The 26,876-nt window shown below is 41.2% G+C and overlaps 1 long non-coding RNA gene across 1 annotated transcript in view; it reads right to left on the minus strand.

Annotated features, from left to right (window-relative positions):
- LOC309865246 overlaps positions 1–26,876 on the minus strand; it is a 176,313-nt gene that overhangs the window by 5,825 nt on the left and 143,612 nt on the right. Inside the window, exon 4 of the long non-coding RNA XR_014312001.1 lies at positions 4,797–4,850. This is a non-coding gene — a long non-coding RNA (uncharacterized lncRNA). The remainder of the gene's footprint in view (positions 1–4,796; positions 4,851–26,876) is intronic.

Genomic DNA, 26,876 nt, shown 5'->3' on the forward strand with positions numbered 1-26,876 from the left:
AGCGTAATTAGGTACTGCAAGGCAAACACTATTAACTATTTTTATAGTTGAAGCAGCTGAGCTTCAGAGAGATTAAGAAAACTACGCAAGGTCCAATGACAGTGGTGGGATTCTCAGCCAAGTAAATCTGACTCTAAAATGGGAGCTCTTTCTACTACCTGTCAACAGGAAACAATGGTTTCACCAAATATTCTGGGATTTCTAATAGTGGAAATCCAAAGGCTGTTTCAATAGACTTTTTCTTATCTTTTTGTTTTTTATTTTGTTGTTTTGGGTTTTGGGTTTTGGCTTTTGCTCTAGGGGAAGAGACTTAAAAGCAAGTCCACTACCCGAGGTCAGGTACACCACCTCGGGTCAGCGGTCAGTGCTTCCTCAATCCAAAAGACCAGTTACTCAAACAAAATGTGAAGGCACACATTTCTTTCTCTTCTTTGAATTGTGAAAGATAAATTATTTTCCCCCAAAATTACCTACAAAAGTTCACTGATGGCATTTATGAGCCAGACATTTATGTAAGTTAAGAGGTGTCAAAAGCAGGAACCACAAAACCACGCACAAGAATGCTTGCTTCATCTCTCCAGGGACCGTCTCACATTCATCTCTGCGCTCAGTAGTTAAAGCACTGAGCTGCCAGACAGACCCTGGTGTGGGCTATGACCTCTAGGAACCAGACCAGGCTCTATCTTTTACTACAAGAGCTTTCATGTTGTTGCATTTGTTTCAAGAAAGCGTAATTCCAAGCGGAAATTTCTTATGTAGACATTTTCATACAGCTCAATAAAATCTCAGTGAAAAAAAAAAAATGTTATACCCTACTCTGAGATCCCATAGTCTTCTACAAAGAAAAAGACTTCATTTCCACAAATAAAGCTGGGTTACTGGGCTATTTCCAGCAACATCTTCCTGATTTTTTTAATTATTATATGGGAAGTAAAAGAATATACAGGAGGACGCATGTTTGGGAAATGAGAGCTCTATGTGAGTGACCTCTTCTCAAGGACAGTGTGACCTAGAAGGAATGCTATGCAGGCTGGCCTCAGGAAGAATGCCCATCAGTCAGAGGGGTGACAGCCAGTGCAGTCAAGAAGTCACTATGTGCTGGCCACTGTGCCAAGTTCCTGACATAATTTATCTCATTCCATCTTCCCAAACACCCTATGAACCAGGTAAAAATAATCTCATTTGACAGGGAGGAAACCAAAGCCCAGAGAAGCCCTGTCTCTAGCCGAAGGACACAGGCAGGCCAATGACAAAACTCAGATCTGACTATCCAGCAACAGTCAATGTGTTCACTTTGATCAATCATTCAGTTACCATTTCCAAGGATTTTTCTAGATAATCACCTGAATAATATCCACTGTAGATAGAAAGAGATTTAAATTTATTATATAAAACATATGGAATATTATATATGTCTTATATATTTTGTAATTATAATTAATTGTATCTGTTATATAAATAATTATTAATTCATGTAAGTATATTAATATACAAATATGTGATATAAACAAAAGAATTATGCTATTACATTTAGCTGTCCATTATTGCCTCCAGAGAGCTTCTCTTTCTGTCTTTTTTTTAAAAATTTATTTATTTATTTGAGAGAGAGAGAGAAAGAGCACAAGGGGGAGGGGCAGATAGAGAGGGAGAGAGAAACCCAAACAGACTCTATACTCTGAGCATAGAGCCCGATGCAGGGCTCGATCTCACGACCCTGAGATTATGACCCTGAGCCGAAATCAAGAGTCAGGCACTCAACTGACTGAGCCACCCAGATGCCCCTCTTTTTCTTTGTCTTAGAGAGAAAACAAGTATCAGACCAGATTGGGACGAACTCCCTTGTGCTTGCAGAGGAACTGCAAGAAGGCCCACGAGGGAACCGCTGGCTTGGGACACGAGTTTCTGGTGTCCGATGCTGGAGTCTTGGCCTCCCTGAAGCTGTCACCCAAACACGAGTGACAGGTGGGGAACATGGCATTGTGACAAGTGCTCAAAAGTAAGTCGATGCGCTGAGAATCGGGGGAGGGGAACACACCCCACCCAGTCTAGACTAGAACAGCACGACCCCGAAGAGACACGTCCTGGGAATCTGACGAGGCAGAGCGGCACGGGCTGGGATACCGCTGGTGAGCTCCAAAGCAGAAAACACACGCGAAACAAAGAGGTGGGGTTGGGCTGAAGATGTTAGGTAGCCAACGTAGAAAAGAGGCAGAAGACGTTCCGTGAAGGTGGAACATGAGAGAAGCTGAAGGAAAGAGAATCCTCAGGAGGGAGCCTGCGTGGCAGGAGGTGAAGACAGCAGCGGCGCGCGGGAGTGTAGACACGGGCAGGGTCGCCGCTGTCCCATCACACAGAGGACCCCACGATCTGGATTTCAGTGTGATACGGTAGCTCTGAGAACATCAGTACGATTCACTAGAGCAAGGCGCTTCACAGATCTTTTACTCAATCCGAGAAACGGCCCCGTGGGGAAGGCATGAATCCCAAGGTTTCCCATACAGGAAATCAAACTTCGTCCCGCAGACAGAACAGCAGGCCCCGGAGATGTCCACAGCCCTGTTCTGCTGACTTTGCAAATGCAGTGAAGGTCACAGGCCTTAAAATGGAGAGAGGAGCCCAGATTACCCAGGTGGGCCCCATCGGAGCCTCTGAGTCCTAGAAAGAAGGCGGCCTTCTTGCGGTGAGAAGCAGAAAAAGGGAGGAAGTCCAACAGGTTCCAGGCAGGAGACGGTGTTGACACACCACTGCTGGCTGTGGGCAAGGGCCAGAGAGAGGCCTCCAGGAGCGAAGGAAACCCCAAACCGACAGCCAGCAAGGAAATGGGATATCAATCCTACAACCGCCAGGAACAGGATTCTGAAGGGGACTAGAAGCTGACTGTTCCCAGAAGTTGGCAGGAGGAGGCCAGGCAGCCGGTACTTGGACTTGGCCCTTCTCCGGCCTGAAACGAGAAACCAGCTGAGCCCGAGAAACCACTTTCCACCTATGGAATTGTGGGCTAATAAACCTGTGTTGTTTTAAACCCCTAGGTGTGTAGTCTTCATCAACCACAGCAGTAAGAACCTTACACATTCAGGTTCGACAACTTGCCTGAGGTCAGCGAGCTGGTCAAGGACCAAAATGTCAGTCAAACCCAGGTGCAACAACCCCTAAATTTTGAACCTTTAACTCTTATGCTACTGTGTTTCTAGGTGGACAAAATCACAAAAGCTATATTTAAGACACAAAAACCAAATTGCCACAGTGTGTGTAGCTGTTTAGAAAAGGGGGAGTCAAGTGGGAAGGACATAAACACGTATTCAATTCCTCAAAGTTAGGGCCTTTTCTCCTCTCTCCTGTGTCTGTCCTCGGTGAGCAGTGAGACACCAGTAAGCTTTTTCTACGGTTCAGCCTCTTAAGGGAATTTTGAAAAAGAGAAACTTAATTTTAGAATGTCTGAGTCTACCTCCATATCAGGGAGGAATTTGATGATACTCGGTAATTTTTACTCCAAGAGTAGACAGACCCAGTAGAGTTGGAAGCTATTATCCTTAGAATAAAACTGAAATTTATCATGTAGAGTTAATATAATACCCGTGGCAAAACGCAAACTCACAGGGGACAGTAATATGACATTAAAAAATTTTAAAGCCTATGGATGTTTTGAATTAAGAAATTATTTCAAGGGGTGCCTGGGTGGCTCAGTGGGTTAAAGCCTCTGCCTTTGGCTCAGGTCATGATCCCAGGGGTCCTGGGATCGAGCCCCGCATCAGGCTCTCTGCCCTTTGGGAAGTCTGCTTCCTCCTCTCTCTCTGCCTACTTGTGATCTCTGTCTCTCCAATAAATAAATTTTAAAAAAAAAGAAATTATTTAAAGTATGTTTAATCTGACTTAGAGTCAGTTTATACGATAGATATCATTCTAAGCTGCCACTAAGAAAACAAGACTCAAAAAGGCTAAGTGACTTGACCAGCAACATGTGGTTAGCACACAATTGATATGGGGTTAAAATCAAGCACCTAACCTCGAGACCCCACGCTAGTCCTCTGACATCATGCTATCGTTGTAGGAAGAGAAAGTATGACTGTCTGATGACTTCGCAGGCTTGAAAATTGGATGAAACTTCATGAGGGAACTAGGCTGCCTCAAATATGCACATGAACTTTGCCTCAAACTGGCCTCATCCAGTAGTCACCAACAGCATGAGATCCTGTGGGGGTATCCCTTCATTTGTCAGTGTGACGCATAAATCCAGGATCACAAAACTGTTTGAGGTGTAGCATCCATTCTCATTGAAAAGTTCTTACAACGTACATGTGATTCAGTGGTGAGACACAGTGGGCACAGTGAGGGAGAATGGTGGAGAAAGGAGCAGGAGGGATCATGGTGGCTTTCTTTTGTACAACCCCGGCTCGCCTCCAACCTGGCACACGTCTGAACAGAGCCAGCCCCTCCCAGGGACCGTGGCTCTGAAGTGGAGGCGGGCACACGCGCCCCACTAAGATCCCAGGCAGCAGCGGCTCAGCCAACCATGTTTGCCTTTGCCTGGGTCTCCTTGCCCTGGGTAGGAGCTGGTGTGGACAGATGAAAACATGCTGCCCCTGGCACTTCTGAAATGTGCTGAATTGCACCAGATAAAAAGTAACTAAGCAGTTGGAGTCAACTCCTTGGAGAAAAACACAACCCTCAGCCCTGGAAAATGGAGAGTGTTATAAAAGTGAGGCAAGAGAAATTCTCCTGGCCAAATAAACAATGACATTGGATACTTAAGTTCCTTAGACTTCGGCTAAACAGTAATGGAATAGTTTCTGACTTACCGTAGCGATCGTAGCAACTGACCCCGAGGAAGGCAACCACAGCGACGGAATTCTCTAGAAAAAGGAAAATGTATCACTAATGGGACAGGCTACAGAGCAGGAGAACAGCCTGGAGGAAGAAAAGGTAAGTCAAGAAGAGTTATTCCTAGCTTGCCAGGCTATCCTGGCCCATCCGGCCTTTCCTCAATGGCTTCCTGCATCAGTTGTCCTCAAACTATTGGGCTCAGGCTGTCTTCACACTCTTAGAAAATTACTGAAGATGCTTCAGTTTCTGTGGGTTACATCAGTTTACAGGTAGCATTAGAAATAAGGGCATTTTAATCCATGTATATCCTAATGCATTTAAAAATAACAATACTAAACCCATTGTATGTTAATAAAAATGCATATTTATGAAACAATATCTGTGTTTTCCTAAATAAAGAATAGCAAGAAGAGTGGCACTGGAGATTTTTGCAAATCTCTTTAATGCCTTGCATAATAGAAGACAGCAGGACTCTAATCTCTGCTTCTATATTCCGTCGAGTACAGTATCATGTGTCATGCAGCCTCTGGAAGATTCCACTGGATGCTCATGCGATGATTCGATTCATAAATACAAATAATGCCTCAGTATTATAATAAAATTTTTGACTCCATGAACGTCTGAGTTGTTGGAATCCCCAGGTGTCCCTGGCCTGTGCTTTGAGAACTACCATCCTGCTTTCTACCTTCATTCTGAGTCTAGAATCAGAATTTTGTTAACTCCTGAGTCCCTACTGGCCTTGCAAAATTGCTTGTGCAATGTTAGAGTTCCAGAAAAGTTATAGCTAAAAACAGCTTGGTGACCTAGTCCAGGTTTTTCAATCATTAAATAAAAATGTTCTGTTATGGACCATGCACTGTTCTAATACTAGAAACACAGCAGTGAATAAAACTGGGAGTTAGAAAACTCAAACATTAGAGACAGAGGGAATCAGGAAATAAATAAACAATGAGGAAAAAAATTAAGATAACCTCAGATGTAACAAGTGCTCTCAGTATAAAAAAAGTCAAGGTAACCAAGTTACTGTTGGGGTTGGAGTTGTCCGGAGAGATCTTAGGACTTGCTTAAGGTTATGCATAGCTATTTAGTAAAAATCAAGAACAGAACCCACTGCATCCCAAAATAAACTTGGTGCCTGAGTGGCTCAGTCGGTTGAGCGTTCAGCTCTTAGTTGTGGCTCAGGTTATGAGCCAGGCTCCCTGCGGAATGAGGAGTCTGCTGGGATTTTCTCTCTCCCCCTAGCCCCCATCGGCACATGCGCTCTCTCACTCTCTCTCAAATAAATAAATACTTCTTAAAGTAAACTGGGTAACTCTTTGGGATACCAGGTAGTGCAGATGGCTTTTCTATTAGAAAATCATTAAAAGCCATTTTTATTGGTGTTTTCCTCTAAATTATTCCACCTGATTTTCTCATAGAAACTGTTTGTCCAGTAATTGGTGCGCACTTCTTTTAAGTTGCCCCGAATCCTTTGTAAAAACAAAAATCAAGACAGAAGTAAACATTTTAAATCTTGGCTATTATATTAGAATCATGCCAGGGAAGAAAGATCTTATAACATAGACCAGCATGCCCACAAAATCACCCCCAGAAAACAGTTTGCTGGATACATAATTGCTCCCAAAGAGAATAAAATTGACCTTAGCTACCTCCCACCATTCGTCCCTTTCCTAATTCCATCACTGCTCCCCAGCAATCTAAGGTCCTACCCTGGAGACTCCTTTTGTGTGCATATTCCTTAATCTTTTATGATAATACAAGATTCATACAGAAAATTACACCGTGGGCTCGATGAATTTTCCCAAACCAAACACACCCATATAACTAGCACTTAGCCTTGTGAAGCACAATCCTATTAAACAAGCAGCCCAGAAACTCCCCTTTGTACTTTCTTTCAGAAAATACCACTCACCAATGGTACACAGTATGTTGGCTTCTAACCGCACAGATTGCCTCTTTTGTACTCTGTATAAATGGAATCATATAACATAACTCCTTTGTGTCTGGCTTCTTGAGTTCCATGTTCTGTTCGTGACAATCATTCATATTGTTGCGAGATTACAGATCATTTATTTTCACTGCAGTAAACACACATCTCATTGTGTGAGTATGCAACAATTCATTCATCCAGATGGGCATTTGGAGAGCTTCCAGGTTAGGGATTTTATGAAGAGCACTGCTATGGACACACTAACTCCTGTCTTGTGTGTACATATTTAGTTTTATATATGTTTATATTTGTTTATACATAGGCATACCTCAGAGATATCGCAGGTTCAATTCTAGACCACAGCAATGAAGTAAATGTTGCAATAAAGCGAGCCAAATGAATTTCTTGGTTTCCCAGTGCATATAAAAGTTATGTTGACCCTTCACTGTAGTCAATTAAGTGTGCACTGACATTATGTCTAAAAAGCACTGTGCCTACCTTAATAAAAGAAATACTGTATTGCTAAAACATGTTACCCATCATCTGAGCTTCCAGTAAGTCATAAGCACTGATCCCAGATCACTGCAACAAAGAACGATTATGAAAAAGTTTGGGATATTGCAAGAATTACCAAAATGTGAGAGACGCAAAGTGAAGAAATGGTGTTGGAAAAATGGAGCCAATGGAGTTCATCAACACAGCATTGCCACAGACCTCCAATTTGTAAAAAAAAAAAGAAGGAAGGAAGGAAGGTAGGCAGGAAAAGAAAGAGAGAGAGAGGGGAACGGAGAGAGAGAGAGCAAGAAAGGAAGGAAGGAAGACATGCTACATCTGTAATAAAGCAAAGCACAATGAAATGAGGTAGCCTGCATTTTACATATATTGGTTTGCTATAATATATTAATATGCTGAAAAAAAATACTTTGTCATAGAGTTTCCTTATATTCATCCTTAGTAAGTCCTGTCAAACAGTTTCCAAAGTGGTCATTCCAATTTATACTTTCACCAGCAGAATTTCTATACTTCTAGAAAATCTCTTTCTTCCACTGAAATTCAAAGAGCTTTGTCAACTATTTCTCAGGACCGTAGTCACCACTACAGAATTCTGTGAACAATCTGCTGATTTGTTTCATATCTCTAACACCCGCCGTGCCTTGTAGGGGTACAGATATCCTAACAGGGATATCAGGATTTGTCATCATATGTCTTAATGAAAAAAAAAAAAACAGTCTTCAATAGTGAGACATCCAACATTAATCAACAAGCCAGTAGTAAAAGAGAGTCTTAAGGTTTGGGTTCCCAAATCATACAGTCTGACGTCCTATTATTCTGCAATAAATATAAGCCAAGTCCAGAGACTTGGCATCAGGACAAATTCCATCTAGCCTGGAGCCTTGTACTTTGTGTAGTTCCCTGACCAACTGTGCCAACAGCTCCTGAGCCCATGCTAGGAACACAGAATCTCAGCCTGCCACCCCAGACTGCCTGATCCAGAACCTTCACCCAGCAAGGTCCTCATTATGATGTACGCAGCAATGCTGTAGAGTCTACAAGGCAGAGCCTCGGCTGCCCGATTTTAGGGATATGAATTAGTAGAGCCTCTGGTGCAGTTCACAGCCTAGTCAACCAGCCCATTTCCAGGCTGTCTTTTTACCTCCGACTTAGACTAAGGCCTTAGAGCCCAAAGAGAAGACCAGAATTTATTGGGAGGGCACACACATAAGCAATTTTTAATACAATGTTGTTGCAGTCCTTGACAATATTATAGTAAATGTGATAGAATTACAAAAAGGAAGAATTAGTCCTGTTTGCAGTGACAAGAGAAGACTTCAGAGAGACACAGAACTTTTGCCTGACCTGGAATAATAGGTGAAAGCTTACCAGTCAGAGAAGCAGTAAATCAAATCAAGAAAAGAGCAAAGAGCAAGAAAGAGGGGGAAAAAATTAATCAGAAAAATTTCCTTTGTAGAATTTATTGTCTTTATTTTCTGGGTCTTTTCCCCAGCTCTGTGACTCTCCCTTCCATATAGCACCAATATTAATTCTCTCTCCTCCTCCATGTCCCCGCTAGATATGCATTCCTACCTATATCTCTTCAATCATCTGATAGGCTTCCTAATAGCAGCTGCACAGGCTGTGCACTGCACAACTCCAGAGGAGAAACATTCAACACAGACAAACGTACAAATAGCATCCCCTGGAGTTACATTCTGTGAACGTCTGAACATGACTTGGTCAAGCCAAGTGTTGCTCAAAGCATACTTATTATAGGAATTACACTACAGACTACTCCTCAAGAAATACACCCTTCCTTCGATATCTGTGATACCATATTATCATGTGATTTCTTCCCACCGTTTCCAAATAAGACTTTTCGGACCCTCTACTTTCTTACTCTGAATGACAGTCAGCATATTCCAGATCCCCAAAGCCTCAGTCCTCAGCACTTTCTCCTACAATTACATGTAACACTTTTCTCGAAGAATCCCCATTGATAACGGCTATCCTGATTCCCAAATGCCCGGATCTCCTCGTTTCTTCCTTTGTGCTTTCATTCTTCTGTTGCATATCAACAAATTGTCTACAGAACTTTTATTTGCCTCCAACACTGATGAATAACTTGTCAAATGCACACATACACACACACACACACACACACACACACACACACACACTCCTCTACTACCAAAAAAGTTCCCCCAAACAATCCCCCTGCCTTTCAAAATCTTGGCATTACCACCAATTCATTCCTCTATTTCAGCTACATATACACTCCACCTGTTGATTTTTTAAAAATCTATATTATATTTTCATTTTTCTTTGCAACCTCACCAACTGACAAACAAGACTGTGTCAGTTCTAGGGGCCATCAACGATATGGCCGTCCCCAACTTTCTTACTTAAGAAAGCACAGCAGAACGCAAGAGAATGAGAGATAAGAGGACAACTTATTGTGGGGGTAAGTTTGAATTCTTTGTTTTTAAAATTAAATCATTTACAAACTCCAGCACCTTAGTGATGATTAGTATCAGTGATTCACAGCACACCTTCCAAGCAATGTCGTCTGGGTGTCTTGAGACCCCTAAAGTGGATGGTGTGGAGGACGTGACTCTTCCTCACCTACATTACTGGCATGTTGATTATGCCTTATAAAGCTCTGAAAAGGAATGACATGTTTCCCACATCTCCGAGGCATCCTATTTAGTAATGAAATTAGACACCTGTTCATTAGTGGGCAGCAAAATCTTAAAACACAGAAATAAATTAACAAAGGCAACATTCCAGGAAGGTATTTTCCAGAAGGGAACTCCTCGTGGAGTTGCCAGCTTCCAGAAGCCACCGGGATCCTGGGCTTCCACCTGTCTCTAAGGAGCACGTGACCCCCGTCTCTTCTCCAGCACCACAGGGCCCTGCCCTCTGACTCTGACCCCTCTGGGTCCCTCTCATAAGGTTCCTCCAGCCACCCTGAGTCCACCTGAATAATCCAGGATAACCTCTCCACTTCACGGCCCTTACCTTAATCATATCTGCAGTTTCTTTGCCTTATAAGGTAACATATTCCTAGGTTCCAGGGAGTAGGATGTGGGAGCCATTATTCTACTACAAGAGGGGAACATGCAAGGTCAAAGAAACCAAACCAGCAATGTCAAGGACCCAGAGAGACACGGCCCTACTTCCAAACTCCTCCCTTTTAATACTTTAAAAAGTAAGCTAATTTTTTAATAAAAATAATATAAGCAAATTAAGAAAAACAAAATAGCCATAATCCCACGATTGAAATAAGCCAGTTATTCTGAAGGGCAACATGTCACCACTAAGTCAAATTAAGTATACGCATCTGTTATGCCCCACAATGGGACTAAAGAAATACCTATGAGGATGCCCATTTCAGCATTACTTAGGGGGTAGAATGTTGGAGGCAGCCTGGCTACTAGTGTTAGAGAAGAAGGCAGGAAAACGTGATGATGGAGACTATGAGAATTTTCCAGCTTCAGAAGGAATAATCAGATGTACTCTACCATCGAGGATGGACCCACAACAAAGTACTAGTGCACGGTGCCTAAAAACACAAGCTAATGGTACAATATTATTTACATACATCATATATAGACACAGATATGCCCTACATATACTTTGCAAAAGCCACATATAAAATATTATATATATTGTGTGTATCTCTAGGGAGGACATTAGCTTGGGGGATCATAACAAAAAGGAATAAATGAAAAATGTTTAAAAGAGAAAGAATATTCTACTGTTAATATGTTGGTATATTTCTTCTCCCTCTGCATAGTGCTTTATACAGATATATATAAATAGATATCACTTATTTTAAATAATGGGGGTCACTTGCAGTTTTATATCCAGCTCTTTTAAATACTTAACATTAAACATGAACAGCTTCCCATCTTTAACAGCATCACTCTGATTATTTCATCAGAACAGATCCCTAGAAATAGACTTACTATGTCAAAGGGTCGAAATATTTTAAGTGCTTTTAATGTCTAATGTCAAATTGCTTTCCAGAAAGACTGAACCATTTAAAAAGAACACCGGCACTATATGAAAATGTCTGTATCACAGTAGTATGAGCACAGACACCATGATTCACTTTAATTTAAAGGTTAAATCCCAATACTGCAATCTACATGTTTTATAAGCAAATCTGAGCATTTTCATATTCAGTTGGCTCTCATTATTCAAGGCAGTTATTTTCTAGAAAGCCTGCACGAGTTAGCAAATACTCAACAATTGCTCCTAGGGCAAATACGGATTTGGGTCCCGACAGGCCTCTGCTCACAACTGATCAGTGCACCATCTTGTCTTGTATATATCTCTATTTAAAGATATGTTATTTAATATATTTATTATTGATTCATTTACACGGAACTCATGGCCAACAGCACTATAACCCAGGCCTCTGGGAGGCTTACAGAACACACCCCACCCTCTCTAGAAGGCACATTACAGCCTTCTTGCACATAGGAGCACTAGTGAGCACTTCACACTGAGCACAGGGACCATTTTAAACAGTAAAATCAACAAAATCACAAAAGTGAAAACACCGTAGCAGCATATAGACTTTGAAAGAGACACTTGTTTGCAGTCTCAGAGCCGAACCAAGAAAGGAGACTGTCGGCTTCTTGGACATCAGCTGGGGACATAAGCATCAGGGGGACACCAACTTAGTGCCACTCTGCTGTGAAAGCGCTGTGAGTATTGATTTGGAAAACAGAAATAAATTTTAGCAGGCAGGCGAGTTTGGAAATATGGAATCTCTGAATAATGAGGACTGACCGTATGTATTTGTCGTTTTAATTTTCTCTGTTTTAAAGTCTTCATAGTTTTTTCTGTTTTTCTATTTAGGTCTTAGCACATTTACTATCAATTTATATAGACATCTTCATATATTTAAAATATAATTCTTTTTAATTTTTAAATTTTTTATAAATTATTCTTTTTTAAAGGTTTTTTTTTTTAAGATTTTATTTATTTGACAAAGAGAGAGGGATAACAAGCAGCAGGAGTGAGAGACTGATGCAGAGCTCTATCCCAGGACCCTAAAATCATGACCTGAGCCAAAGGCATTGGCTTAGTGACTGAGCCACCCAAGTGCCCCTTAAAAATTATTTATTTATTTGAGAAAGAGAAAAAAAAGCACAATCAAGAGGAGTAGCAGAGGGAGAGGGAACAGTGGGCTCCTTGCTGAGCAGGGAGCCAGATAGGGGGCTTGATCCCAGGACCCCAGGATCATGACCTGAGCCAAAGACAGCCACTTAACCGACTGAGCCACCCAGGTGCCTTTAGAATATTGGTCTCTTATTTCTTTGATTTGGGACTAATATTTTATCAGTTTATTATCATTAATTTTGTTCATTTTTTATTTACATAAGTTTTATAATTTCAATATAGTCAAATCAATTCCTCTTTTTTTCTTCATGATACTTTCATTGGTGCTATTCTCAGAAGGCTCTTCATTCCCAGAGATTAAGTAAATCTTTATTCTTGTATAGACTCGGTTTTGTTATTAACTATCTCTTTAGGGCCTACATTGTCATCTGCTATTAGAAGAGATTCTAATTTTTCTTCTAAATAATAAACATCCCTGGTGATATTTATTTAGTAATCCATCTTTTCCAACTCCTTGAAATACAACTTATGTATAACATTGTATAAACATAAGTGTACAATGGAATGACTTGATACACACATATACTGTGAAATGCTTACACAATAAGGTTAACACATCCTCTAACTCACTTAAGCACCCTTTTTGTTATGGTGAAAACATTAAATCTCTTTTCTCATAGCAACCCTCAAGTATACAATATACTATTGTCAACTATAGGCACCATGCTATACACTAGATCCCCAGAACTTACCCATCTTGTAACTGAAAGTTACAAAAATCTTATAAAAATCTTACAAAAATCTCTCCATTTTCCCTACCCATTAGCGATTGACAATGACCATTCTACTCTATATGAGTTTAACCTTTTTAGATTTCACCTATGAATATATCATATAGTATGTATCTTCCTCTGGCTGATTTGTTTCACTCTTCATAATGCCCTCAAGTTGTAGCCAGGTTGTTGCAAACGGCAAGACTCCTTTTCTATAGCTGATTTTCTTCTTGTTGGTGTTGTATCCTGAAACTACTAAATTTGTTCATTAGGCCTAATAGTTTTGGGTAGAATCTTCAGGATTTTCATGTCATCGACAAAGAGAGACAATTCTACTTCTTTTCTGATTGGGATGCATTTTATTTCCTTTTCTTGCCTGATTGCTCTGGCTACATCTTCCAGTGCTATGTTGAATCAGACTGGTAACCATGGGCACCTCTGTCTTTTTCCTAATCCGAGAGGAAAAACTTTCAGCTTTTCCCTGTTGGGCATGACGGTAGCTGTGGGTCTGTCATACAGATATAAAATTTGGTTAACCATGGGCTTAATCATTAACCAACGGCCAACCCAGGATGTGGTTTTTCCCCAGAGGAGAAGCCTGCCCAAGTCCACTTTCCTACCATCAGACACTTCTACCCCAGTGCCGCTGGTCCTCTGTGGATCTTCCTTGGGACCGCTGGAAGGATGTCATTCCACCCATGCCAACTAAGAGAAATCATTCATGAGGTCACTACTACTTCCCTCTTAGAGAAGGGAATTTGAGACATAACAACCCTGGCCACACAGCCTTATTTAGTGTGTCCTTCCAGAGAAGCATATTTAATAAAAACTTTTTAATTTTTATTTTGCTTCTCAGCTCCGTATCCTGGCATCTGGCACCACATTCAGGTTGGCTCTGTCTAGTAACTGGGCTCCACGCTCTCTCAGAAGCAGCCATTTTTAGTTCTGTGACACAGTGGACACTTGTGCTGCCTCTTCCTATGACTTAGCTTCAGCCTCTGAGATCAGCCTCCCCTCTGCACACAGTATTGTCAGCTGGACGAGGATCCCAAGTAAACTCCTGATTTTCTTAATTTTGTGCCCCTGGAGCTAACAGTTAGGACTAACACTTCTGCCCTGTTCTCCTCGAGGTTTTCCACGGTTTTTGAAAATCCCTGCGCTGAGTAGCATTTGCTTTTGTTAGACGTTTATCTGCAGTATTTCCATTTATGATGCTGGTCTCATTCTTCTCAGAGAGGCGGAGCAGAACGCGCGACCGACTCCTTAAACTCAGTGCCTTCCTTCCTAACACACACACACACGGCTGGCACCATTTGGCTTTCTTCCTTTTACTCGTGTTAGATTTTCTCCCAGCCCTTTGTTTCCCTAACGCCATCTCCTCAGATCTGCTCTGTGGGATCTCCCATAGTGAAAAATGTCACTTTCTTCTGAGAATGCCCAAAGAATCCACTGTTGAAAGAAATCTTGTCTACTGCCACACAACCTAGCCATATGGTTGCTGAGGCCCCTGTGCTTGCAAAGGACATTCACAACCACCACCTCCTGAACTCTGTGTATTTGCCCAAGTCCAGTATGCACTCTTTCAGGACCTATATAGAAATAAGCACCCACCTGTGAAACAACTGTACCTACCACCCAAGAAAAATACAGCATGGCCTGAGACAGACTGTCTCCCCATTAGGCTCTACCCATGAAAGGCCAAATGGGTGAACGCAAAACCAGCTCTGTTGCAAATCATCAAGATTTAATCTCACATAGCTGGATCCCCACAAAAATTTCAGCCTCTAGGTTTTACTGTCCTCCCTAAGTCCCAGTCTTTTGATGTTCTTTAAGGTGGCTAAAATGTACAAACTATGCAATGAGGAGGAGGTAAATAACAATTTGAGACATGAGCCAAATGAGAAATCAGATAAAACAATAAGGCAGAAAGGAGCTGGAAATCAGGACATATGAGGACACAAGACCAAAGGCTTGGGAGGCTAATTCTCCACACGAGGCTTGAGATAGGAAGAAAGATAGTTTGAAGTGGATGTGTTCTGCCCTTCCCTGAACCTATATTCAGAACTAAGGAATTTTTAACTGAGAGCAGACCCCACAAGAGAAGAAAAGAGGTTCCTCGAGGTCAAGATACAGAAGGTACCAAAAAGACTGAAGAAATTGACATTATCCATTACCCATTTCAACCCCAACTTAGAATGATACCCTTTCACACCATCACAAAAGCTGTGTGCAATTAAAACTACTAAGCATTTTCTCCAAACATTACGTCCATCAAACTGCCTTCCTATAGTCCGTTTTAGAACTTAAGGTAGATATAATATCCATATCAAACTTAATATCTACATCCAATAATTTATAATGTAAGCAAGAGGAAGCATTAAAAATCATGTGACATGTGGCAGGTTGATAAAGAAAAATACTAAATGGCCATTCACTTGCACTGAATCATGACTTTCACAGGACTCCAGCTGCACCTCCGTAAATGGAGTGACCACACTCCATTTGTTAGAATAGGTAGAATTATTTGGACCCTATGCCAGGGTCCAAATTCTTTGATGTTGAAATGACGTTTCCTGTTCTCTAGCCACTCCTTCACAAAGGTCCAAGTCTCTGAGAAGCACGGCACTGTGGGAAGGACCCCTGAAGTCTTCCTTTTGGTTTTCAACATTAGGACCAGGAGAGTAACAAGTGTTCAATTTTGCAGTTGTCCATGGACACTTTTAACTCCTTTTCTGCCAATGTATTATGCAGCAAGAGACAATTAATACGACCGATGACCACCAGCAAGCCCAGAAAGAAAGCACTGGCGTACTGCAGAAGCTCCATCTCTACCCCATTCCGATGACAATCCCCTCCAGCCCCACCTGAGATAATCACCACTTTCACCTGATAAGATAATCACTTCCTTGCTTTTCTCTATTGTCTGATTACTCAATTATGAATGCATCACATCCCTAAATGACATGGTTCAAAACTTTACATGAAGGAAACATTCTTTCTTTGGGTCCACATTATATTTGCAAGATACATCCAAGTTGTGTGTATCTGAGATGTATTCATTCTCATTGCTCTATCATTTCTATGGGAATCACACATAACGTTGCATCCATCCAGCGTTGATGGACGGACATTTGGATGGGACAACTGTTTTCAATTTGGAGCTCTTACCACAGTGATACTATTAAAATTATTAAACGTGTGTATTCTGAAGAGCATGTGCACACACCTCGTTATTTGTGAGACAAGCAGGTTAGAGAATGTACTCACCTTCCCTGTATTACAAAATGCCATCAGGTTGTCCGTTTTCTGAAGGGGCAGGACCAATGCCTGTAGTGAATCTACAGGGAGAGAGGAGGGAAGAGGAGAAGGAAAGTGGCAGGAGACTGGCATCTGTATTTTCTGGTAATGAAATTCTGTAAGAACAAATCCTTTTTGGTACTTTGAGGGTTTTATGGGTTTTTAACGGCCCCTATGATTAGGTCTCCAAATGATAACAGCTCCCCCAACAGTCAGACTACTCCCATGAGGAATTCAAGTCTGTTAGAGTTAACAGAATTTATTAATTTTGGCAAAATAAAAATTATTAAATTTGGCAAAAGCATATATTTTCCAACCTTTTTATAATTCTACCTATTCTAACAAAGTTTTATACAGGCATTGCATTTTAGGATTGGTTCAAAATCAGGGAAGATTACCTTCTCTGTATGTGTTCCTATTTAATTCAATTAATGAAATAGAAATTTTAGGATACTGTGAAAGAGACCTACCAAAGAGGTCTTAAGCCCTGTCAAATACGCCCAAATATCAGTTCCTGCTCATTGCCAGTAGTTGGAAAAATGTAACCCAAGCAATCCAGACTTCTAAATTGGCCCAAGAGAGGGAGATGCTGCTAGAAATTTCAATGTACAGGAAACACAGTCTGCTTCTCCAGGAAAATTGAGGGTGTGCCCTCACTCCGCTTTATAACCTTCTCCATGGCAGACCTCGAATCGATTCATAGCCTCCTCCTGTGTTTAATCCCACTTGACTTCTTGCAGGTGAATCTCAACTATGTTTAGACAAAAGGATCTTCTTTTCAGTTGGGATAAATAGGGTAAAGACTAAGCCATTTTAACAAAAAGACCCCAGAATGTAGTGGCTTTATGAGAACAGGTGTTTTTCTTACGCATACAAACATGAGGACTCCCGCATTTGCAGGGTGCCTCTACTCTAGATGGTCACTGACAAATACAGATTTCTCCTTCTCCCTATTTCACTGTTCTAAGCCATTGTGCATCTCTTCTGCTTAAAACTAGATTGGGGCGCCTGGGTCGCTCAGTGGGTTAAGCCGCTGCCTTCGGCTCAGGTCCTGATCCCAGGGTCCTGGGATCGAGCCCCGCTTCGGGCTCTCTGCTCAGCCGGGAGCCTGCTTCCTTCTCTCTCTCTCTGCTTGCCTCTCTGCCTGCTTGTGATCTCTCTCTGTCAAATAAATAAATAAATAAATAATCTAATTTGTATAAAAAAAAAAAACTAGATTGTAATCACGCCCATGCTCTAGCTCTCGAACACTGAAAAGAGGAAAAAAATCAAAGGCAACCATTTCCTTTTAAGCAAGTAAGGCTGACGTTAGAATATATATAGTGGTTAGGTTTCCATGTTTTAGTTGAAGGGGTAAACTACTAAACTTATAATGAATAAATTATACCACATTTACAATCACTCCCAGAAAATGAAAGAGAGGCAACATTCTCTAACCCATTTTATGAGACCTGCATTACGCGAACACCATAGAGAGACTAATACAGTACCAGAAAACTCTTGAGCAATATCCCTGCTGAATATAAGCACAATAGTCCTCAACAAGATACTAGCAAATCAAAATCTAGAGAAATATAAATACAGATCTCTTCACAACCAAGTGGGTTTCACCTCAGGAAGGCGAGGCTGGTTCAGCATTCACAAATCACTCAATGTAATTCACCATATTCACAGACTATGAAGGAATGTATTAACATCTCAATAGATGTAGAAAAAACATTTGATAAAATTCAACATCCCTTTATGCTAAAAACTTTCACCAATGATAAATAAGAGAGAATTGAACCTACCCAAGGCTATTTACAAATAGTAATAATAATATAGCTAACATCACACAAAATGGTAAGAGATTAAATGCTTACCACCTAAGATCTGGGAAAAGGGAAGGCTATCCCTTCTCCCCTCTGTTATTTGATCTCATACTCTAAGTCCTTGCCAGTAAATAAGATAATAAATGGGGGGGGGGGGCATACAGATTGAAAAGAAAAGAGGAAATCTGTCTGTTCATGAACAGAATTGTCTGTGCAAAGGATCCAAAATATTCTTCAAAGTAACACCCTGAGGGGTGCGTGGGTGGCTCAGTGGGTTAAGCTTCTGCCTTCGGCTCAGGTCATGATCTCAGGGTCCTGGGATCGAGCCCCACATCGGGCTCTCTTCTCAGTGGGGAGCCTGCTTCCCCCCCCTCTCTGCCTGCCTCTCTGCCTACTTGTGATCTCTCTCTCTCTCTCTCTCAAATAAAATCTTAAAAAAAAAAAAAAACACTTTGATCAAATAAGTGAGTTTAAACAAGACTGCAGGATACCAAGTCAATTATACAAAAGTCATCATATTCCTATATAGCAGTAATAAACAACTTGAATTTGAAATTTAAAAAGAAAGGCATTTAAAATAACATCCCAGGAATGAAGCTTCGGTATAAATCTAACAAAATATGTTCAGAATCTATGCTGAAAACTACCAAACACTGATGAAAGAAATCCAGAAGCTCCAAATAAACAGAGTGATCACGGTCATAGATTGGAAAACTCCATATTCTTAAAATACCAATGGCCCTCATTTGGTGTATAGATCCAATGCAATCTCAAACTAAGTCAGCAACCTTTTCTGTAAATAATTGACAACTGACTCCAAAATGTATAGTGAAGTCAAAAGAACTGAGATAATCAGGTGCATCCAGGTGGCTCAGTGGGTGAAGCCTCTGCCTTCAGCTCAGGTCATGGTCTTAGGGTCCTGGGATAGAGCCCCATATCTGGCTGTCTGCTCAGCAGGGAGCCTGCTTCCCCCTTTCTCTCTGCCAGCCTCTCTGCCTACTTGTGATATCTCTGTCAAATAAATAAGTTTAAAAATCTTAAAAAAAAAAAAGAACTGAGATAATCAGAAATAATTTTGAAAAGACGAACAAATTAGAAGACTCTTAACATCCTATTTCAAGACTTACTATAAAGCTACAGTTATCAAAACAGTGTGGTTTTTGTGAAAGAGGAGATGAGTAAATCAAAATTGACAGTTATCCCCAGTGATTTTTAGCCCAGGCACCAAGGCAATGGAGTGAGGATAATATTTTTGACAAATGTCTGCTACAACAATTGGACATCCATTTTCAAAACAAGAATCTCAATGTGTGCCTTATTTTATAAGACTTAATTTAAAAATAGGTTACAGTCCTAAATATAAAGTCTTCTAAATATCAGACTTTTAGAAGAAATAACAGGGAAAAAATCATTGAAACCTTGGGTTAGTCAAACATCTTAAATCTGACACTAAAAATATGATCTACAAAAGGAAACAGGTTAATAAACAGATTTCATCAAAATTCAAAATTCTATACTATGAAAGACATTGTTCAGAGAATTTTTTTTCAAGTCACAGACTGGGAGGAAATATTAGCAATAACAAACTGTCCGACAAAGGCATTGTACCAGGAGTCAGAGGGTCAAGAGAGAAGAGTATAATTACATGAGGTCAGTGTGAATGAGTGTTTAGGGTAATGAAACTATTTTCCATCTTGATTATGGTGGTGGTTACACAACTGTGTTATTTTTTTTTTATTTTAATTTTAGTTTTATTTTTAAATTAATTTTTCACATTCTATTTATTTTTTCATTTTTTTTGTTGTTATTGTTTTGTTTTGTTTTAATTTATTTATTTTCAGCATAACAGTATCATTATTTTTTCACCACACCCAGTGCTCCATGCAATCCGTGCCCTCTATAATACCCACCACCTGGTACCCCGACCTCCCACCCCCCCCCTTCAAACCCCTCAGATTGTTTTTTAAGACTCACAGACTGTACACTAAAAGGAGTAAATTCCAGTGTCTATAAATTAAAAATAAAAAAGAAAAAGATGATGTGAGCTAACAATATTTTTAACCACTGGTATCGCCATATGGATATTAACAGCTCTGAATAAGCCAATAACAATGAGAAAAAAAAAACAGTCAAATAAACCACATGCTTCAGGTCTGTATCTATGTGAGGAAATATTTGATTTCTCAGTTGACTTGGCTTGTCTCTTTGGGGTTGTGGCACTTCCGGGGGAAATTCTGGAAATGAACTGAGTTTGTCTCCAAGGAAAGACAAAATACTATCACAAGAACCCATCTCATAGGGGGATGATTCTTTAAGTAGAGTCAATGGTGTTGACAAAAAAATCAAGGTTGAAATTTCTAAAGGAGTCACAGAGCCTCTGTTGGCTGAAAAATAAACATCTCTTTGTCTGCAGACAATCAGAGACAGATTGCGTGGCTTTTGACTTCTCAAGAGGAGAAAATGGGAGCTCCTGAGGAGAAACAGAACCACGTCCGTCTTTCAGTCTTCAATCCCTGCCTTTCACACTTGCCCCTCACGAATCAGGATCTCAGGAGAAATTTGGTCTCAGTAGGCTGGCCTTATCATTTTGAGTGTGAGGGTAAACTTTCCATACGTAAAAGGTTAAATCGGGAGTAACGCTAGACTTCAGTGCAGGGGGTATATACAGCCTTAAAGTTCCCTAATTAGGAAACCTGCATTTTGGAGAAACTGCCATGTGCTACGTACCCCCCTGCCTCACCTCACTCTATTGGTTTTCTTCCCTGTGCACGGCACCCTTCCCCCCACAAGCCCTCCCGGAAAGCCTCCCAGGTCAGAAAACAGTTCTTGTACGCATCAGTGTTCATTCCCATCAATCCATTACCTATCCCAAAGGCACATGCATGTTAAGACCTCACCTAATTAAGAAATGGCAGATATATGACACCTGTTAAACATCAAAGCTGGTGAGAAAAATTTAAGAAGCTTGGGAATGCATGTGTGGGTGTGGGGGTGCTTACAAACAACTCCACACGGACGATTTTGCTTAAAAAATGAGGACAGCTTTATTGGCTCACACTATTAAATACTCTTTATTCAACTAGCAGAAAGTTTCAAGCATCAGAGAATTTCCCAGCCATGCAATGGCTGTTTGGGAAGCAATTTGCCAGATGTCTGTGAGAGTTAACTCACTGTATGTCCCTGTGCAATCAGGCCCCTAGTTAATGGCTTCAGAGCCATTAAAAAATCTCGGGATTAGTTATCTGGTGCAATATCCTTTATCCAGAAATGGTCCCTCTGTGACACCAGAGAGGTGAACAATAAGCACCTAGCACCTGGTGAGCATGAACTCAAATCCTTCTCCAATTGTAAAGCCTCCAAATGGCTGGAGAAATGGCTCCCCATCATAAGTGTGTCATTAATATCTTTACTATAATTACTGGTCAGAACTTCTTTTGACTAAAAAGAAATATGTCAGGGGGCACCTGGGTGGTTCAGTAAGTTAAGCAACCGACTCTTGGTTTCGGCTTAGAACAGGATCCCACGGGTTGTGAGCTCGAGCCTCGTAACAGGCTCCGCACTCAGCAGGAGTCTGTTTGGATATTCTTACCCTCTGCTCCTTCTTCCCCTTTCTGTCTCAAATAAATAAATAAATAAAATCTTAAAAAAAAAAAGAAGAAGAAATACGTCAAATCACTCAGCGGATACGTTAATACTAAGGATGCTGTGATTCCTCGGGACTTTAGAGAATAGGGTTGGATGACTTCAGGAACATTGCTGAGCCTGCTCTGCCTCCATCTCCTTCCAAAGAGTGAAATAAATAAATAAAAGCAAAATATTCACTGTCTGGGAAAGAAATTACTAGCAAGACATATGACAAGGATCAGTGTTGGGAGGGATTGCATATTTTAATTATGTATACAAATGACTTGGTACTGAGAACAAGATTTGCAGATTACATTAAACAGAGAGGGGAGGGACACGATGCAGTAAATAATAAGGTACCCAAATGCCAAGCGGCAGCCAAGGATTTACATTATTATGTGCTATGTGTGGGCTTCGAAGATGGGAAATGCAGATAAGTGTAAATAAATGTCAAATAATGTGCCCAGTGGCCAAGAAATATAGAAAGTGAATTTGAGATCAGGGGAAGAGTGCGACAGCATAATGATCAGGATGGGAGGCTAACACGGGCTTGGCACGCCCTAAACCAGCTTCCAGGGAAGCCAGGATGTTTCTGTACAAATTGGGATGAAAGAAAAAAAATCTACTGCCCTGGGTACACAAACATCCACCTAATACCTTCCCAAGCACAAAGCCATCAGCCTCTCCCTTAACTCCATCCGTGATCTGCAGGCAGCATTCCACTGGTATTAAAAGGAAGCATGGAGGGCGCCTGGGTGGCTCAGTGGGTTAAGCCGCTGCCTTCGGCTCGGGTCATGATCTCAGGGTCCTGGGATCGAGTCCCGTATCGGGCTCTCTGCTCAGCAGGGAGCCTGCTTCCTCCTCTCTCTCTCTCTGCCTGCCTCTCTGCCTATTCTGATCTCTCTCTCTCTCTCTGTCAAATAAATAAATAAAATCTTTAAAAAAAAAAAGTTCTTTACTGTTTCAAAATAAATATTTTCAAATTGAAATCTGGAAGTCAAGGAAATGCCTGTTTCATTCCAGAAGAAAAATACTGGTTTTACTTACCTGGGTATTTCTTGCCAAAATATCTCAGAGTTCAGAATCATGTAAGTACAATCTCAGAGTTTAGAATCCCTGCTTGGAAGGCAGCCCTGCCTTCCTTTTCAAGTTCTAAGGCAATTTCACATTCATTATTTCAATTTTTACAACAGTCTTTTGAGTTAAGAATTGTTAACACACCATCTGTTGTATAAATGAGGAAACCAAAATTCAGAGAAGAGCAATGATCTATAGATATGTAAATATATATATGGTCAAATAGCCATTTTTCTTCCATTTTCTTAATTATGTAAGTATTTCAGGAAAAAAGAAAACAATAAGATTAGAGCGTCTCTGACACATTTTATGTAGACAATACTACAGAATACTACGGATTCACTCCTTGAGGTAGTTGGTGAGGACCCTGAGCATCTCGACTCACAGCTTGCATGTGGATGCCGGCCTCCCCAGTTACCAGTTGGGTAACTTGAAGAAATTTACTTGAGTTTTCTAATGTTGAGTTGCCAGGTCTAGAAAATGGCAATAATCGTAATGCCTACTTCACAGGGTTACTGTGACTATAAAGTGAGATCACACCTAACACACTGAGGGTTGCTGGCGTGGAGGGGGTTGGGAGGGCTGGGGTGGCTGGGGGTGGACACTGGGGAAGGTATGGGCTATGGTGAAGCGGTGAATTGTGTAAGACTGAGGATTCACAGACCTGTACCCCTGAAACAAACAATACATTCTATGTTGATAGAAATAAATAAATAAATAAATAAATAAATGAAAATTGCTGTGTGAAAAGCACTCCATGAATCCAAGCCCTGAGTTGGAAGAATGGCTTAAAAATGGATGAAAACAGGCCGAAAATATACATTTTAACTTATGCAGGAATGAAATCTTTTTTGAACATTTTATTTATTAATCTTAGAGAGAGAATGCAGGAGTGCAAGCGGGGGGGGTGGGCAGAGAGAGAAGGACACAGAATCTCGCAGACTCCCCACTGAGTATGAAGCCCAATGCATGGCTCCGTTCTACGACCCTGAGATTATGACCCCGACCCAAAATCAACCGTCAGTGGCTTCACTAATGGAGTCACTCAGGGGCCCCAAGAAAGAAATATTTTTGAAGAATATGAATGACATAATACAAATATGAGAGAACAGAAGAAGATACCTCACTTTGTTTATAAACAATATAAACGTTTGATGAAAAGGCTGGAAAGATAACTCTGAAGTATTTGCGGTATTCATTCCCTGGTGGAGAAATTATTGATGATATACTGATGAAGAGTGATTTCCTACTTCAGTGGCCTTGCCGGAAAAGATGAGCCAATGGAAATACTGCAAATGCAAGTTCATCGCCTCACACTTAAACGCAGGAATGAGCTGACCTTGCCGGGGCCAACCCTGGGAGAGGAAGTGTGCGCATCTGTAGTGAACTCTGCAGAAACCTGCATTCCAAAACACCATCCCACTCATAGAGGTTCCTCTTTAGCTTGTGTCTTACCAGCTCTTCTATCATCATAAGATACCTGAAAACAGGAAATCAGGACTCGAGTACTGAAACAGCTTTTGGAGCACCTTATAGGACTTCTTCAATGTATAACTGAAAGAACCCAGGCCCAGAGCAATTTTGCGACTGGCCCAGAGGCTGGATAGGGCACAGCCAGGTCAGGAGTCCATATCTGACAATCTGTATGCCCTTGAACTTCCCCAAAACATCCTTATGTCCAAGCAGAAGTACACTGATATATCCAGTCAAAATTGCCGTAGCGAAATATTAATGAGAGAAAGGCTTATTTCAGCTTATGTATCCAAATCAAGCACTTAAATTCAGAATAGCTTTTCAACAAATCATCAAATTTGTTTTGCCATTCTCTTCACATGAAAACAATACTCAATATAACCAACCAACCAAACAAACAATCAACCCCCAAATCAAATCCTTTCTGATGTGGTTTTTATACAGGTAACAATAGCATTTGTGACCTTTGAAGGTCACAAAGATCCATGGTGTCATTCAGTCATCAAGAAACAGTCACGGAAAAGGGATAATTATTGTCTTACCTAACAACTACATTTTTTCCCTGAAGGGCAAAGTAACAGGACTTGCATAAGCTCAGAGATTTATTATTATTATCATTATTATTATTATTATTACAAAGGCAAGAATGCCAAATCCCCTTTTCTTTTTTCTTTTTTTTTTATTTTAAAGATTTTATTTATTTATTTATTTGACAGACAGAGATCACAAGTAGGCAGAGAGTCAGGCAGAGAAAGAGGAGGAAGCAGGCTCCCCACTGAGCAGAGAGCCCAATGCAGGGCTCGATCCCAGGACCCTGAGATCTTGACCTGAGCCGAAGGCAGCGGCTTAATCCACTGAGCCACCCAGGCGTCCCCCAAATCCCCTTTTCATGAACACGTCACAGAATGGTGAGGCTACAGGTAAGCCAATGTGGGTGACATAACTAAGATCCAAGGCTGTGAAGAGCTGGAAAGGAAGGTGGGCTTCTGACAGTAAGGACTACTGGAGTAATTATGAAAAACTAGGGATAGTTCCCTGGAAAGGAATAGAAAAGGATTTGAGTTTTGGTCTCTAAAGAGAAAATCGATCTGCTGGTCGATGTGAGGGGCAGAGCCTCCCCGCCAGCAGACGGTGCAGTACCCCGGATGAGAGATGCACTTCACATTTGAAGAACAGCCCCAGTTCTGAAATTTAAGCAACAACTGAGAATTAATAGCTCTTAGGAAGGTTACTTTGGGCATCTTGCTTGTCTTCCCAAGAGGAATCAGCCTTCACAACTCCCGGATTCTGTTCAGGCTTAGACACAGAGATCTGAGCACTGGGAGGCCTCATCAGTTATATGAAAAGTGAATAAGTCCCTTTTCTGCCTTGAGAGCAAAGCCACAGAAATACAGTGGATGTGGTCACCTGGTAATTCACCTCTTCATCAGAGAACATGAAAATCTTAAAGAATGAAAGACATAACTTGGAAGATGACGAGGAGTCATAAGGACAAGCTGTACAGGTTGTCTAACTGAGCAGCATACATAAAAGTTGAAAGAGACAGACCAGAGAAAGTATTTTACACATTAAAAAAAATCCATAATTGCCTTCCGTGCAAGATCGTTAGAGGCAAAAACCAGGACCATTTACAAAGCAATTAGGCGTTATCCTGGGGAAAACATAACATTAAAAAGAAGATTACACTCAATTGTTCAAAGCCTCTTGTGCCCTGCAGGGGTCCTGTGCTTTAAATGTGCCATTGAAGAGCTGACCTACCAGGGCTATCTGGGGAGGTTCTCCAAGTCAAGCCCGATGGCCCAGGATGGCAGCTTTATTACAGTCTGATAACAGCCCAGCTTCGCCGCTTATCCCAGACCTGAAGTGACCCCAAATATAATTGGAAAGCTCCCCTCATCTGAATTCCAACATCATCGCCAGTCATTGACAAACAGAGGACAAACTTAGCATTAAAAAGAAATTCCAAGGACACATAAATACGTTGAGGAGAGTTGCTTCTAAAATAGGAAGGGTGAGGGAAGGTAAAGGAAAAAGAGAGGTGACCAGCAGAGACCTTTCCCTGCTTGCATCATCCTTGCAACCATCGCTTTTGCTCAGGGCACCCCTCTTTATCCGCTGAACCCGCTTGTTCCATAGTTTTCTCTTGCACTGGAGCCAAACACAAAAATCCGGGTTTAGTGGTCACAATGCTTGCTGATACGGCTCACCTGGGACTTTCCAACTGGAAACCCGAGTCATGAATTCCTCCCTTCTAACAAGGATGCTGTAGTCAGTACTTTTATTCCCTGGGGTATGTGGAGGACGGTTGGCATTGTTCATTCTGCTATCTGCCCTGTTCCACGCCCACCCCCCAACGCCCACCCCAGGTTTCCTTGAACTGCTGTTTTCTCCTCTCTGCTTTATCTTCTGCTGCTCTGCTGAGTCAACATGTGTTGCTGT

This window comes from Mustela nivalis, assembly GCF_964662115.1.
Source record: "Mustela nivalis genome assembly, chromosome: 5".
In the NCBI taxonomy this organism is placed as follows: Eukaryota; Metazoa; Chordata; class Mammalia; order Carnivora; family Mustelidae; genus Mustela; species Mustela nivalis.